The 13,725-nt window shown below is 37.0% G+C and overlaps 1 protein-coding gene across 1 annotated transcript in view; it reads right to left on the bottom strand.

Annotated features, from left to right (window-relative positions):
• Positions 1-13,725, bottom strand: part of TTC28 (tetratricopeptide repeat domain 28) — a 720,135-nt gene that overhangs the window by 307,447 nt on the left and 398,963 nt on the right. The window lies entirely within an intron of this gene.

Genomic DNA, 13,725 nt, shown 5'->3' with positions numbered 1-13,725 from the left:
AACTCCTGAGCTGAAGTAATCTGCCTGCCTCAGCCTCCCAAAGTGCTAGGATTACAGGCATGAGCCACAGCGCCTGGCCCACTATTTTTATTATAGGAACCCTTCTAATTATTGACACCCAAATCTTGGTTAGCATACACCACTGGGATCATGAGATCATGACTAAAGTAATAGGATAAAATTGTATATCAAAGGAAAACTAAGTACCTGGCTGATTTGGATTCAGGAGAAAGATGGATCTGAATTAGTAAAAAGATTTGATTAGATAGATGGGTAGAGTTATGCCACTGCCAAGTATATACAGTAACTATTAATAGAACTTCTCTAATGGCTTTCTTGGCTAGAGGAAGAGATTAGGGATAATAGCCATGGCAGCAACTGCTGTGGCAGCTAAAACTTACTGTCTACATGCTTTATGCTAAACACTGTGCTAAATACTTTATTGTAGATTACCCTTGTTTTATGGATTAGGACATTCAGACTTAAAGAAGTTTAATAATTTACCTAAGACCACAAAACTAGATAAGTGTCAGACTGAGGACTCAGCCAAAGTCTATTTGATCTTAACGACATTCTGCTTATAAATTCTGATCAACATAGTTAACTCCTTATATGTCTAATATTTCTAGAGAATTTATGAATACTTATTAAAATACTTAATACTTAAATTATATTAGTATTTTATTCATCCTGTAATCATTTTTAGCTTCTTGATTTGCCTAGGCAAACCTCCTAAAAAATAGTTAAAAGGTAAAATTTAGACTCAATCAATTACCACAAATTCTAACTAAAATCAGTAAAATTAATTAGTGAAGTCTTATCAGAGACTAAATAATAAAAAAAAATTTAGAACATTCTTGCCACTCTCAATCTCTATCTTCCAGGAAAGGCTGAAAGACATGTTCTAACACACCTCCAAAAAGCAATGGACACCTGGTTAGCGAGCCTGCAGAAGAATATGTATTATGAAATAAAAGCAATAAGGAATTCAATGCTGATTTCTTTGCAATGTGATTTCCTTGTGGAAAAGGAGAACTTTGGGATTCATATATGTTGCATGGTAATTACAGAAAAGTACCTTTATTCAGGCAGAATAAAAGATGCTGATTACTGCTTAGAAAACAGACTGTTTTTAGTGAGCTAAAACTGAAATAAGAAAGGATTCCTAATTTGGATCATTGGTATCAGTGAATGGGAAGAGCATTGTTCTACAATCTATTTTAATCAGATTTTAATTATTCTAAGCCACAATGACAAAAATTAAACAAACCTCAGTGATGGTTTTACAAAATTAAAAAGGACTGTAGGAAATTATCATTTCTGTTGTTTTTGTTTTAGAAATTATCTTTTTAAAAACTAGACACACAGTAGATTTTGTTTCAGCAAGGATAACTGCTTTGTATCAATTATATTCCAAGTAGCTAGCAGAACATATGTCACGTTATTTTAGAAAACCATAAGTTAACACTTATTATTAGCTGCATAATGTTATGAAAACATCATCCATCCTCTTTAAACTTTAGTTTTCTCATCTACAAAACAGAAAAATTATCATTAATTTGCTTCAGTTTCTCCAATCTGGCCCTGAGGATTCCAACGTTAAAAATCAAGTAAGTGCAAGCTTACCCAGCAGCTGTTCTGTTGGGGCAGCCTGCCACCCATTATACCAGAATGACAGCATCTTAGCTGCAAAAATCACATTCTTAGCCTTACAGATTGTCATTAGTATCTTTAGGAATAATACCACTCAAACTCCTCTCAGTCCTTGAATGATGCTGCAGTCTCTGATATGTCAGGTTATATCTGTTTCTGAGTCTTTTAGTTTTGATTCTTTATGCTTAACTCTCTTAGCTATTGGTTCAATCTACAGTTCCTAATATGGGTGTAGCACATGCATTATCAAGCAGAAGGCTTTTGGTATATCTCAGGAAGCCTGTTTCTCTGGGAAACTACTGAATTATATCAAACTACATAAAAGTCCATTCCTGAAATCCAAATACCTGCTCTGGGTTTTTGTGGGAATAACATGAAATAACGTATACAAAAATAAGAAATCTATTTGCAAATGGTAAATATTAATCACATGCAAATAACAATCCATTATCAATGGTAATCGTTATTTTAAATGACTAGGATCCAGTTAACATTCCATAAATTGTATCATTATGGGTAAAATACTTAATTAATTTAGGATCTTTAGAAGTCCTACAATTATAACAAAAGGGAATTACTTTTAGATATAACAAATTGAAGGAAGTCACCTGATGATGGTCAAATCATATCATTCCTATAGGCTTCCTATTTCTCACGATAAAATGAGAGGGTTAGCCCTGGTGATTTCTATTAAATTGCATAAAGTACTTTCTCCATGGGACCTATATCTCATTCTCTGCCTCAGCTTAGCACTGTCTTGCAAGAGAGAGGTGGCTCCCCACAGCAGTTGCTGTAAGAAAAGGCTATGGCCATACAAATCAAAACGCACTGCCACCACTGCTAAAGCAAAGAAAGACAATGAGATGAGTCTACCACCTCCTCCGTCCACTCATACCGCCCAAACTGCACTTCTAGGATAATGTGCACTTCATTGATTTTGGACATCTAGTTGAACCGGGTTTCAGCCGTATATGAATATTTTGTTTGTTCTAGGATATGCAGGGTATGTACAGCCAGGAAAGAGATGGGAAATGTGAAGTGGTTTTGTTTTCGTGGCATAGGGAGGCAGAGTCAGGGCTACCCAGTGAAATTTATTCCACATGGGTCAGCTCTCACCAAGAATTCGAATCACTAGAATTATTGCTCATCATTCTTTCACTACCAAGACTTCTATTCTTTATTTTTTCTAAATTTTTATTGTGAAAATTTACAAAGATACAGTCAAAAGAACTGTACAGTGAATAACAAAATCCACAGTGAGATTCTGCAACTCCTAACATTTTGCTAAATGTGCTTTATAACATATCTATACATCTTTTCATCAATCTGTTTTTTTGATACAATTTAAAGTAAGTTTCAGACATTAGTATACTTTACCCCTAAATACTTCAGCATGTATATCACTATTTATATTTTCAGATAAAATTTATATATAATAAAATGCACAAATTTTTAATATACCATTTGATGAGGTTTTGTTTGTTTTTTAGACAGAGTCTTGCTCTGTCACCCAGGCTGGAGTGCAATGGTGCAATCTTGGCTCACTGCAACCTCCACTTCCTGAATTCAAGCGATTCTCCTGCCGCAGCCTCCTGAGTTGCTGGGATTACAGGCATGTGCCACCATGCCTGGCTAATTTTTTGTATTTTTAGTAGAGATGGGGTTTCACCATGTTGTCCAGGCTGGTCTCGAACTCCTGACCTTGGGACCTACCTGCCTGGGCCTCCCAAAGTGCTGGAACTACAGGCATGAGCCACCACACCCAGCTCATTTGATGAGTTTTGACACACACATACACCTAGGTAACTCAAACACATATTAAGAGATGAAACATTCCCATCGCCATATAAAGTACCCTTACATCCCTTCCTAGTCAATCCTGTCCTCACCTCTGCTTCCAAAGACAACCACTGATCTGACTGTTTTCACTACAGGTTAGTTTTGCCTGTTCTAGAACTTCTTTTTTTTTTTTCCAGATGGCAGTTTTTACATTTATTTAAACAGAAAACGTGCACACGAGCTGTCTACTCATTTTCTTCACTGCGCAGCCTGGCATTGGGGTTGGTGACTCTGATGGCCAGCTGGGCAGCTCTTTCCACGATGGCTTTGCAGTTCTTGGAGGAAACATTGTGAGCAATCTCGGCACAGTAAGATTTGTTGCACATCAGCAGCACTTCCAGCTCCTTGATGTTGTGGACCAGGAACTTCCGGAATCCACTGGGCAGCATGTGCTTTGTTTTTTTGTTGCTCCCATAACCAATGTTGGGCATCAAGATCTGGCCCTTGAATCTTCTACGAACCGTGTTGTCAATGCCTCTGGGTTTCCGCCAGTTACGCTTAATTTTGACATATCGGTCTGACTGGTGCCGGATAAACTTCTTGGTTCTTTTTTTGACGATCTTGGGCTTCACAAGGGGTCTGAGGGCGGCTATGATGCCAAGGAGGAGATGACTGCCACCTCCGTAGGCAGCGCCGAGGAAGAGAGCAGAACTTCTTATTAATAGAATTATAAAGTATGTTGTCTTTTGGTGTCTGATTTCTTTCACACCGTCTAATGTTTTTGAGATTTATTCCTGCCTTCTGGGTTCAAGCGATTCTCCTGCCTCAGCCTGCCAAGTAGCTGGGGTTACAGGTATGCACCACGATGCCCAACTAATTTTGTATTTTTAGTAGAGATAGGGTTTCACCATGTTGGTCAGGCTAGTCTCGAACTCCTGACCTCATGTGATCCACCCACCTCGGCCTCCCAGAGTGCTGGGATTATAGGCAAGAGCCACTGCGCCCAGCCAAAAAATCTTTTGTATTTACCAACATATTTATTATTATCTCTGGAGTTTTTTCCTTTTATTTCCCTGTAGGTCTGGGTTTCCATTTGATGTCATTTTCCTTCAGAACGAAAAATCCTTTAGCATTTCTAATAGTGCAACTCTGTTGATAATTTTCTTGGTTTTCCCTTATTTTTAAATGTTTTTATTTTGCCTTCACTCTTGAAAATTACTTCCGCTGATTATTGAATTCTGGGGTTGACAGATTTTTTTTCTTTCAGCACTTGAAGATTTTCTCCTACTGTCTTTTGGTCTCCATTATTTCTGATAAGAAATTGGCCATCATCTGTATTATTGCTCCCCCTCTACCTAATGTGTCATTTTTCTCTGGTTGCTTTCAAGGCTTTCTAATTGGTTTATAGTAAATATACAGCATTTAGGTGTTGTTCTCTTTGTATTTATGCTGTTTGAGATTAGCTGAGGTGTTAGAATCTGTAAATTTATTTTTTACTAAATTTGGGGAAAATTTTAGCCACTATTTCTACTAATACTCTCTTTTGCATCATCTCTGTTTATCTTTTTGTAACATGTATATAATTATACATATGTAAGATCATTTGATATCGTCTCACAAGGCACTGAGGCTCTTTTTATTCTTTGTAAACTATTTTCTCTCTGATTTTCAGATTGGATACTTTCCATTGATCTGTCTTCAAGTTCATGTCTCTTTCTCTGTCATCTCTAACGTTTTATTAAGCCCATCAATGACTATTTGATTCTAGATATTATATTTTTCCATTTTCTTTTCTTTTTTTTGGAGACAGAGTCTCGCTCTGTCGCCCAGGCTGGAGTGCAGTGGCCGGATCTCAGCTCACTGCAAGCTCCACCTCCCGGGTTTACGCCATTCTCCTGCCTCAGCCTCCCAAGTAGCTGGGACTACAGGCGCCCGCCACCTCACCCAGCTAGTTTTTTGTATTTTTTAGTAGAGACGGGGTTTCACCGTTAGCCAGGATGGTCTCGATCTCCTGACCTCGTGATCCGCCCGTCTCGGCCTCCCAAAGTGCTGGGATTACAGGCTTGAGCCACCGCACCCGGCCTCCATTTTATTTTCTTATAGTTTCTATTTCTCTGTTGAGATTTCCTATCCACTCATTATAAGCATATTTTACTTTATATATTTGGACATAGTTCCAGTAACTTTTAAAACTCTTTTTCTATTAATTTCAACATCTGGGTCATCTTAGGGCTGGTTAGTTTCACTGAATGCCTTTTTTCTTTAGTATGAGTTATATTTTCCTGTTTCTTCATATGTCTAATAACTTTGGACTATATCCTGGACATTGTGAATGATACACTGTATACACTCGAAATTTTGTTATATTATTCTATACAATATCAACTTTTCTGTTTTAGCAGTTAACCCTGATGAACTCAAACACCAAACTGTTACTACTGAAGTGGGCAGCAGGTGAAATCTCTATTCAGTCCTTCCAGCCTTGGAAGAGTTGCTTGGAATCTGTCCTCACATGCTTAGGAGCTACCTAGAGATCTGATCAGAGTTTATACATAGAATTTGGGGCTCCCCTACATGGCTCTCCCCTTTACAGGATTTCCCACGTCACTTTCTGGTTGTTTTTGTGGCCCATACTCTGCCCTCTGATTCCTCAATCAATAAGGCTACAAGTTTCTATATAGTTTTTGAGGACTGGGGCCTACACTCTTACGAAAACAAACAAACAAAAAATATAAAACCAGGGAATTCACTCAGTGATATTCTCTTTTTCCAAGTGTTAATTCTCTTCCAGCTTCTGCCTGTTTGGTTATTCTCTAGTACCCTCATATAGCTGTTTGTTTTATATTTTGCCCACAGTTTATAATTGTTATGTGGCCAGGCTGATATGAGCGACTTTGCCAGAAGCAGAATCTTCTTTCCTTTGTGTAGTTACAGGGGATAAAAATGATCCTAATATAAATAGCATAAACTATATAAAAATGAAAGTACTCTATGATTCACATTGCTGCACTTTTTGTCTTCTGATTAAAGAGTCAACGTACAAGAGACTCTGGAAGCACTATCCAACAGAACTTTCTAAGATGATAAAAAAAAATTTCTGTGCTATCGAATATGGCCGCTACTAGCCACATTAGTCTATTTTTGCACTTAAAATGTGATTATTGTGATTGGGAAACCAAATTTTTTACTTTATTTAATTTAATATAACCACATGTAGCTAACAGCTACTACGATGGGCAATCCAGCTCTAACAATCGTGTAATCTGGTCTTCCTGTTTTACAGGTGATGAACCAGCAGCCCAAAGAGTTTCCACAAGAGGCCTGTCCATGACAGAAGGCGTCTAGTGGCAAAACCAGGATTTGAATTTAGATCTCCTAATTCCTAATCTCAAGTTGCTTCTACTCTACATATGAAGAGACTACAAAACATTATAACTGACAGAGGAGAATGAAAAATATAATGGATGGAGTGATGACAAAGTAGAACTTCGAAAATTACAGTTGGAAAAGATGAAACAGCTGAGGACAGAATGATTTGCAAACATATCATACATTACACATACATATACATATATTCCCTGGATGTACAATTTCTTTTGAGGTGGTAATTATTTTATCAGCAGAAGAAAAAGAGCTTTTTATAACTCATTACAGGCCCAAAAAGTCAGTCTCAGCCGATTTATAATACAAAGAACACCATCAAGAAATTGATGTCCTGTCTCCATTCTTCACAAGCATCTACTTTCCAAGTCCTACAGTCTTCAGTGATTTGAGTTACTGTTTAGCAATCCTACTTGTTTCTCAAAAGCCTGTAAGATACACACCCCAGAAAAGTTGCCAAGCCTTCCCCTCATGAACTCAATACTCCCTATGAGGATTTGTTTCTCTGCTAAAATGGAATGCTTTTTACCTTTTAACTCACTCTCCTGTACTATTAGAAGTAAAATAATTACCTCAACTACATTCTTTCTCTCTTACACACACACACACACACACACACAAACACACACACACCCCACAAGCCTTTGTATGGATTTCATATTAGCATTATTGCAAATTATATAATAAAGCACATAGTATAGAAAATGTCTGCAAAAAGGTCCAAGAAAAATAGCATTGTTTTCAGAGAAAGTGCTGTGGTCAGGATGATGTCATCAAAAATCATCTAATTAATTTCCTGTAGCTACATCCTAAAGGAAATCCAGAAGGCTCAATTTTCTCACAAAGTAGTCTTTTCTTTTGGTCAGTAACTGTTCATGCAAACCCACAGGTGTCAAATTGATAATGATTATGATTCACCTTTATTCTTCAGGATCACAAAAAAATGAAATTTCATTTAAAAGATTTTTCATGTGGAAGGCATCATTAGAATATAAAAAGTATCCTTTCTTTTAGAGATAGGGTTTCACCATGTTGCTCAGACTGGCCTTGAACTCCTGGCTCAAACAATTCTCTCACCTTAGTCTCCCAAGTAGTTGAGACTATAGGCGCATGCCACTACATCTCATTGGAAGTCTCCTTATTGAATGTGAATTTTAGATTTTAGTTACTAGGAGCAAAGTAACTGCAGAAATGACCAGATGATTAAACTGAGTTGGTATCTACTACTCAACTTCATACAACAACTTCTCTAGCTCTGAGTAAAATAAAGACTATCACTCAAAAGAACCAAGGAGAAGAGAGCACTTTTTACCTACTACCACCCTCAATGTTCTTCCTGCAGACCAACAGGCATTTATCATGACTGGCCTGGAATACCATAGGAGGTTTGCCAGGAGATGTGAGTTTCAAGGGCAAGAATGATGGCATATTCATCTTTATATCCAAAGGCATTACAGCACCTGGTACATAGTAAGCACAAACATGTTGAATGGATAAATGGATGAGATTATTAAAATAAATAAACTGTGCCCCTTTCCAACCAGAAGCTCCCAATTCTACAGTGGGGAGAAGAACACCATTACAAACAAATATATGGGAAGTGCTGTAACTAAGGGATCACCAAGGGCCACAGTTTCTCAATCAATTTGAAAAAACAAACTAACAGATTGATATCAAGTGCTAAGGTGTTTAGAGCAGCTTTTCTGGTGAGCAATTTGGGTAAATCTTTTAATTTAAAATATGTACGAGATATGACACCAAAAGCGTAGATAACAAATTGAAAATAAGCAAATGGGTCTACATCACACAAAAAGCTTCTGTGGCCAGGCACGGTGGCTCACGCCTGTAATCCCAGCACTTTGGGAGGCCAAGGCAGGCGGATCACGAGCTCAGGAGATCAAGACCATCCAGCTAACATGATGAAACTTCGTCTCTACTAAAAAAATACAAAAAAAAATTAGCTGGGCATGGTGGTGGACGCCCGTAGTCCCAGCTACTCGGGAGGCTGAGGCAGGAGAATGGCACGAACCTGGGAGGCAGAGCTTGCAGTGAGCTGAGATGGTGCCACTGCACTCCAGCCTAGACAACAGAGCGAGACTCCGTCTCAAAAAGAAAAAAAAAAGAAAAGAAAATAGACATTCCTCAAAAAATTTAAGAAGAGCTACATTATGATCCAGCAATTCCACTTCTGAGTATATATCCAAAGCAAATGAAATCAATGTCGAAGACATGTCTGAACTCCATTCACTGAAGCATTATTCACAATAGCCAAGATATGGAAACAACCTAAGTGTCTGTCAGATGTATAGATTCAGAAAACATTGTGTGTGCATGTGTGTGTGTGTGTACAGACAAACACACATATACACACATACATACAAAAAATATATGCACAATGAAATATTACTCAGCCATAAAAGAAAGAAATCCTGCCATATGCGAGACAGTAGAGATGACTCTGAAGAACATTATGCTAAGTGACGTAAGCCAGAAAGACATATACTATATGATTTTACTTACACAGAATTCCACTTATATGTAGAACTTTTAAAAAGTCAAACTCATAGAAGCAGATAGTAGAACAGAGGTTTCCAGGGCTTGGGGTGAGGGAAATGGGGAGATGTTGGTCAAATAGTACAAACCTTCAGTTATAAGATAAATAAGTTCTGGGGACTCTAACACACAGTATGGTGACTATAGTTAATAATACTCTATTGTTTACTTAAAATTTGCTAAAATAATAGATCTTAAGTGTCCTTACCACCCCCAACACATACAAATGATAACTAAGTATGACACTTAATTGTTAATCAATTTGATTATGGTCATTTCACAATGTATACATATATAAAACAATCACATTGTACACCTTGAATACATACAATTTGTATTCAGTAATTATACTTCAATAAGGATGAATAAAATTTTTTAAATAATATAATGTACAAGACACCTGTTGACCCAGGAATCCCACTTCTCAGATGCTATTCTAGTTCTAAATGTATACAAAGAGACTTATATATGGTCTTTTTTACTGCAACCACGTTTGTAATGGCAAGAAAACAACAACAAGAAAACCAAAACAACTCCCTGAATTTCAACAGTGGATGAATGGTGCACCCATAATACATACTAGTGCACAGAAGTTCAAAACAATGTAGTTGATCCATGTGTGCTGACATGAAAAGAGGTTCAAGATTATTAAGTAAAAAAATCATTTGAAGAACATCACATTCCCATTTATGAAAAATAAAACAATACATTTTTATACATGTATATTTAAATCCATAGAAGGTAGACTAGAACCCCACTAATAGAAAAATAATATGTCATAAATATAATTTAAACTTTCTAGTAATCCATAAAAATGTAAAAAGTAAAATTAATTTAATAACACATTTAAATCCAATGTAGCCAAAATATTATCACTATATTAAACAATACAAAAAATTAATAATGAGATACTTTATATTCTTTTTGTTCATTCTAAGCCTTGAATTCCAGAGCATATTTTACATTTACAGCACATCTCAATTCAAACTACCCACATTTTAAATGCTCAATAGCCACATGTGGAAGTAGCTACCACAATGAGCAGTATAAATCTAGGAGAATGCACTTCAAATTAGTAACAGTGGTTACTTCTGGAAAAGACAGTTTTTAAATCTTTTACATCAATAACTAACTCATATATTACTTATGGAATGATAAAACTAGAACGATAAAAAAACAAGTAGTATGGGAATACAGATGGCTGTGCAAATAACACTTTTCCCAGGGTTGCTGAATCTCCGGACCAAGGAAGGGAAGTAGGGAAAAATAAAATTTAAAAATACCATTTATAATAGTGAGCAAGCACACGCGCACACACACACGCACACACACACACACACAAAACCTAAGGATAAAATTAAGAAACTATATGTAATAGTTCTACACTGAAAAGAATAAAACACTGCTGGAAGAAATTCTACAAGGCCTAAATAAATGGAAAAATATACCATGTTTATGGAATATAACATTAAAATATATTCATAGATTCAACGCTATCCCAGTCAAAATTCCAGCAGGATGTTTAAGCAGAGAAAAGGAGAACTGACAAGCTAATTCTAAGATACACATATATGTAAAGAACCTGGAATATCTTCAGCAATCTTGAAGTAGAACAAAGCTATAAAAATTACATTATCAAGTATCCAGATTCATTAAAAAGCTACAATAACTAGGCAATTTACTATTGTCACAAAGACAGACAAAATTATTAACAGAGCGGAGTCTTTATATGTATACTATATATCTTACTTACGACAAAAGTAACATGCAGTACAGTCTCATGAATATAGAGTGCTGGGTCAACTGGATATCCATGTGGGAAAAAAATATGAACTTTGATTTCTACCTCAACGCAAACAAGTTAATTCCAAGTGGCAGTAAATCTAAATGCAATGACCTTGGGATACACAAACATTTTCTTAAACAAGACACAAAAGGCTCTAACAAACAAAAGTATTGATAAATTGGACTTAACTAACATTTGATAAGATATTAGGTAGAGAAGATGAGAATTGAGAAAGATAGCTTCAATGTGGTAGAAATGACAACTAACCTTGAAAAAGAAAAATGTTGCTAAGGAGTCAAAGATGAGGCCTTCTATGCAGAGACCAGAAAAAGTAAAGGTACAGAAGGGTAAAAGCAGAAGGTCAGTAGACTTGCATAAACAGATTAAAAGGTGTACAATATTCAGAGCAGTTGAAGAAAAGTAATAAGAAAAGGTTATGAAGGGATTTGTACTTTATCCTGGAGAGAAAAGGAAGCTGTCAAAGGCTAAATTTAAGTACGCTTTTTCTGATGATGTAATTCATGATCAGAACTAAATTTTAGAAGGATAACTCAAAGAGCTTATAGAAGATGGACTAGATCAAGAAGAAACTAGAATCAGGACAGGGTTAAAACAGGGCTTCACAAATTAGAATAGTTACATATTCCAGTGTGACAAGAGGTATGCAAAGCTATCTAATAAAATCTACAGCACTTTTTCAGGAATATCTTGTTTACTTGAATATTTAGGGAAAAACAACTTCACACTAAAACAAACACTGATACAATGTAGTCATACGCAATATTCATATGAATAATTTAAATAATGACGGCAATAACATCAATAATAACAATAGCATCCCTTTTGCATCCTAATTATGTCTAAGGCACTATCCTCATCAAGCACTTTATGTGAACTCATTTAATTCTCACAACAATAAGCAAAATAGATACAATAAGAATCAGTTCCTCCATTAAACTACACATAGAGTTATTTGCTCAGATGCGTGTTTCCACATACCTTTTTCTTTTTACTTTTTAAATTTTGTAATTAAGGTTTAACAATTCTTTACATTGCTGATGATATAAGTTGATGTAACCACTTTGGAAAACTGGCAAAACTTCCTAAATCTAAACATCATATGTATGAACAAATACCTAATAGAAATAAGTGCTGATGCTCATCAAAAGATATTCACAAAAATTTTACAGCAGCATTTTTATAACAGCTCCAAACTGGAAACAACTCATGAGTCCATCAGTACACTTAAAAGAGTTGTACAGGCCGGGCGCCGTGGTTCACGTCTGTAATCCCAGCACTTTGGGAGGCCGAGGCAGGTGGATCACGAGGTCAAGAGATCAAGACCATCCTGGCTAACACAGTAAAACCCCGTCTCTACTAAAAGTATAAAAAAAATTAGCCGGGCGTGGTGGTGGGCGCCTGTAGTCCTAGCTACTTGGGAGCCTGAGGCAGGAGAATGGTGTGAACCCGGAAGGCGGAGCTTGCAGTGAGCCAAGATCACACTACTGCACTCCAGTCTGGGCAACAGAGCGAGACTCCGTTTCAAAAAAAAAAAAAAGTTACATAATTTTTAGGTCACGTGGTAATAAGTGGCAGAGCCAAAACTCAAGCCCAACTTTGTTGAATATCTAATTTCACACTCTCAACCACTATCCTATATTGGAAAGAAATTACTCATGGCAGCAGCTTCAGACTTTGCTCATAGACCCAAATAGTACACATCCTTTCTCCTCCACTTGCATAAGAATATCTATTAAAAGGTGTGGAAAGTTCTGAGAGGAGCGTACTGCAACAGTCTAGGTAAAAGAGATGGGAGGAGACAGGAAAGAGATTTCTAATACAGAAAGAAGAGAATCAAGTAACCAACCAAACATGAGAGTGAGGGGAGGAGGTGGTTTGGGCAACAGGACAATGGTGAATGCAGAAATAGGCACAAATTGAGGGCTCAATCAACAGAGTTGAAGGTACGTATCTAGGAGGCAGATGAGAGTATGAAGCTCAAGAGACAAATCAGACTGATAAAAAATACTTTGGAGTTACCAGCATATTTGTATATCAGATTTCCTGAATAGAGAACACTATCTCCAATACTATGTAATTTATGTATCCTTCTGACAATATTAACTCACAGGAGGGCCTCTGTGGGGCAAGCAAAATTAATTTTGAAACCATTAAAGTAGATAGAAGGTTAGCCAGAATAAAAAAATCCTGTGGAGAAGATACCACCTCCCTTATTAAGCATCTGAGAGCAACAGTAGAAAAGAAAACCTATTAAGCCGCATTGGTGTGCCTGTAGTCCCAGTCACTCAGGGGGCTGAGGCAGGAGGAATGCCTGAGGCCAGGAGTTTAAGGCCACAGTGTACTATGCTCACACTTGTGAATAGCCACTGCACTACAGCCTGAGCAATGTAGCAAGAACTCTGACTTTAAAAAACAATAAAATTAAAACAATTTTTTTTTTGGCCAGGCACAGTGGCTCGTGCCTGTAATCCCAACACTTTGGGAGGCCACGGCAGGTGGATCACCTGAGGTCAGGAGAGTGAGACCAGCCTGGCCAACATGGTGAAACCCTG

Source organism: Colobus angolensis, unplaced genomic scaffold, assembly GCF_000951035.1.
Source record: "Colobus angolensis palliatus isolate OR3802 unplaced genomic scaffold, Cang.pa_1.0 Scaffold139, whole genome shotgun sequence".
Lineage (NCBI taxonomy): Eukaryota > Metazoa > Chordata > Mammalia > Primates > Cercopithecidae > Colobus > Colobus angolensis.
Note: the sequence above shows the minus strand (reverse complement) of the source record. Positions and strands in the feature narration are given on the sequence as shown.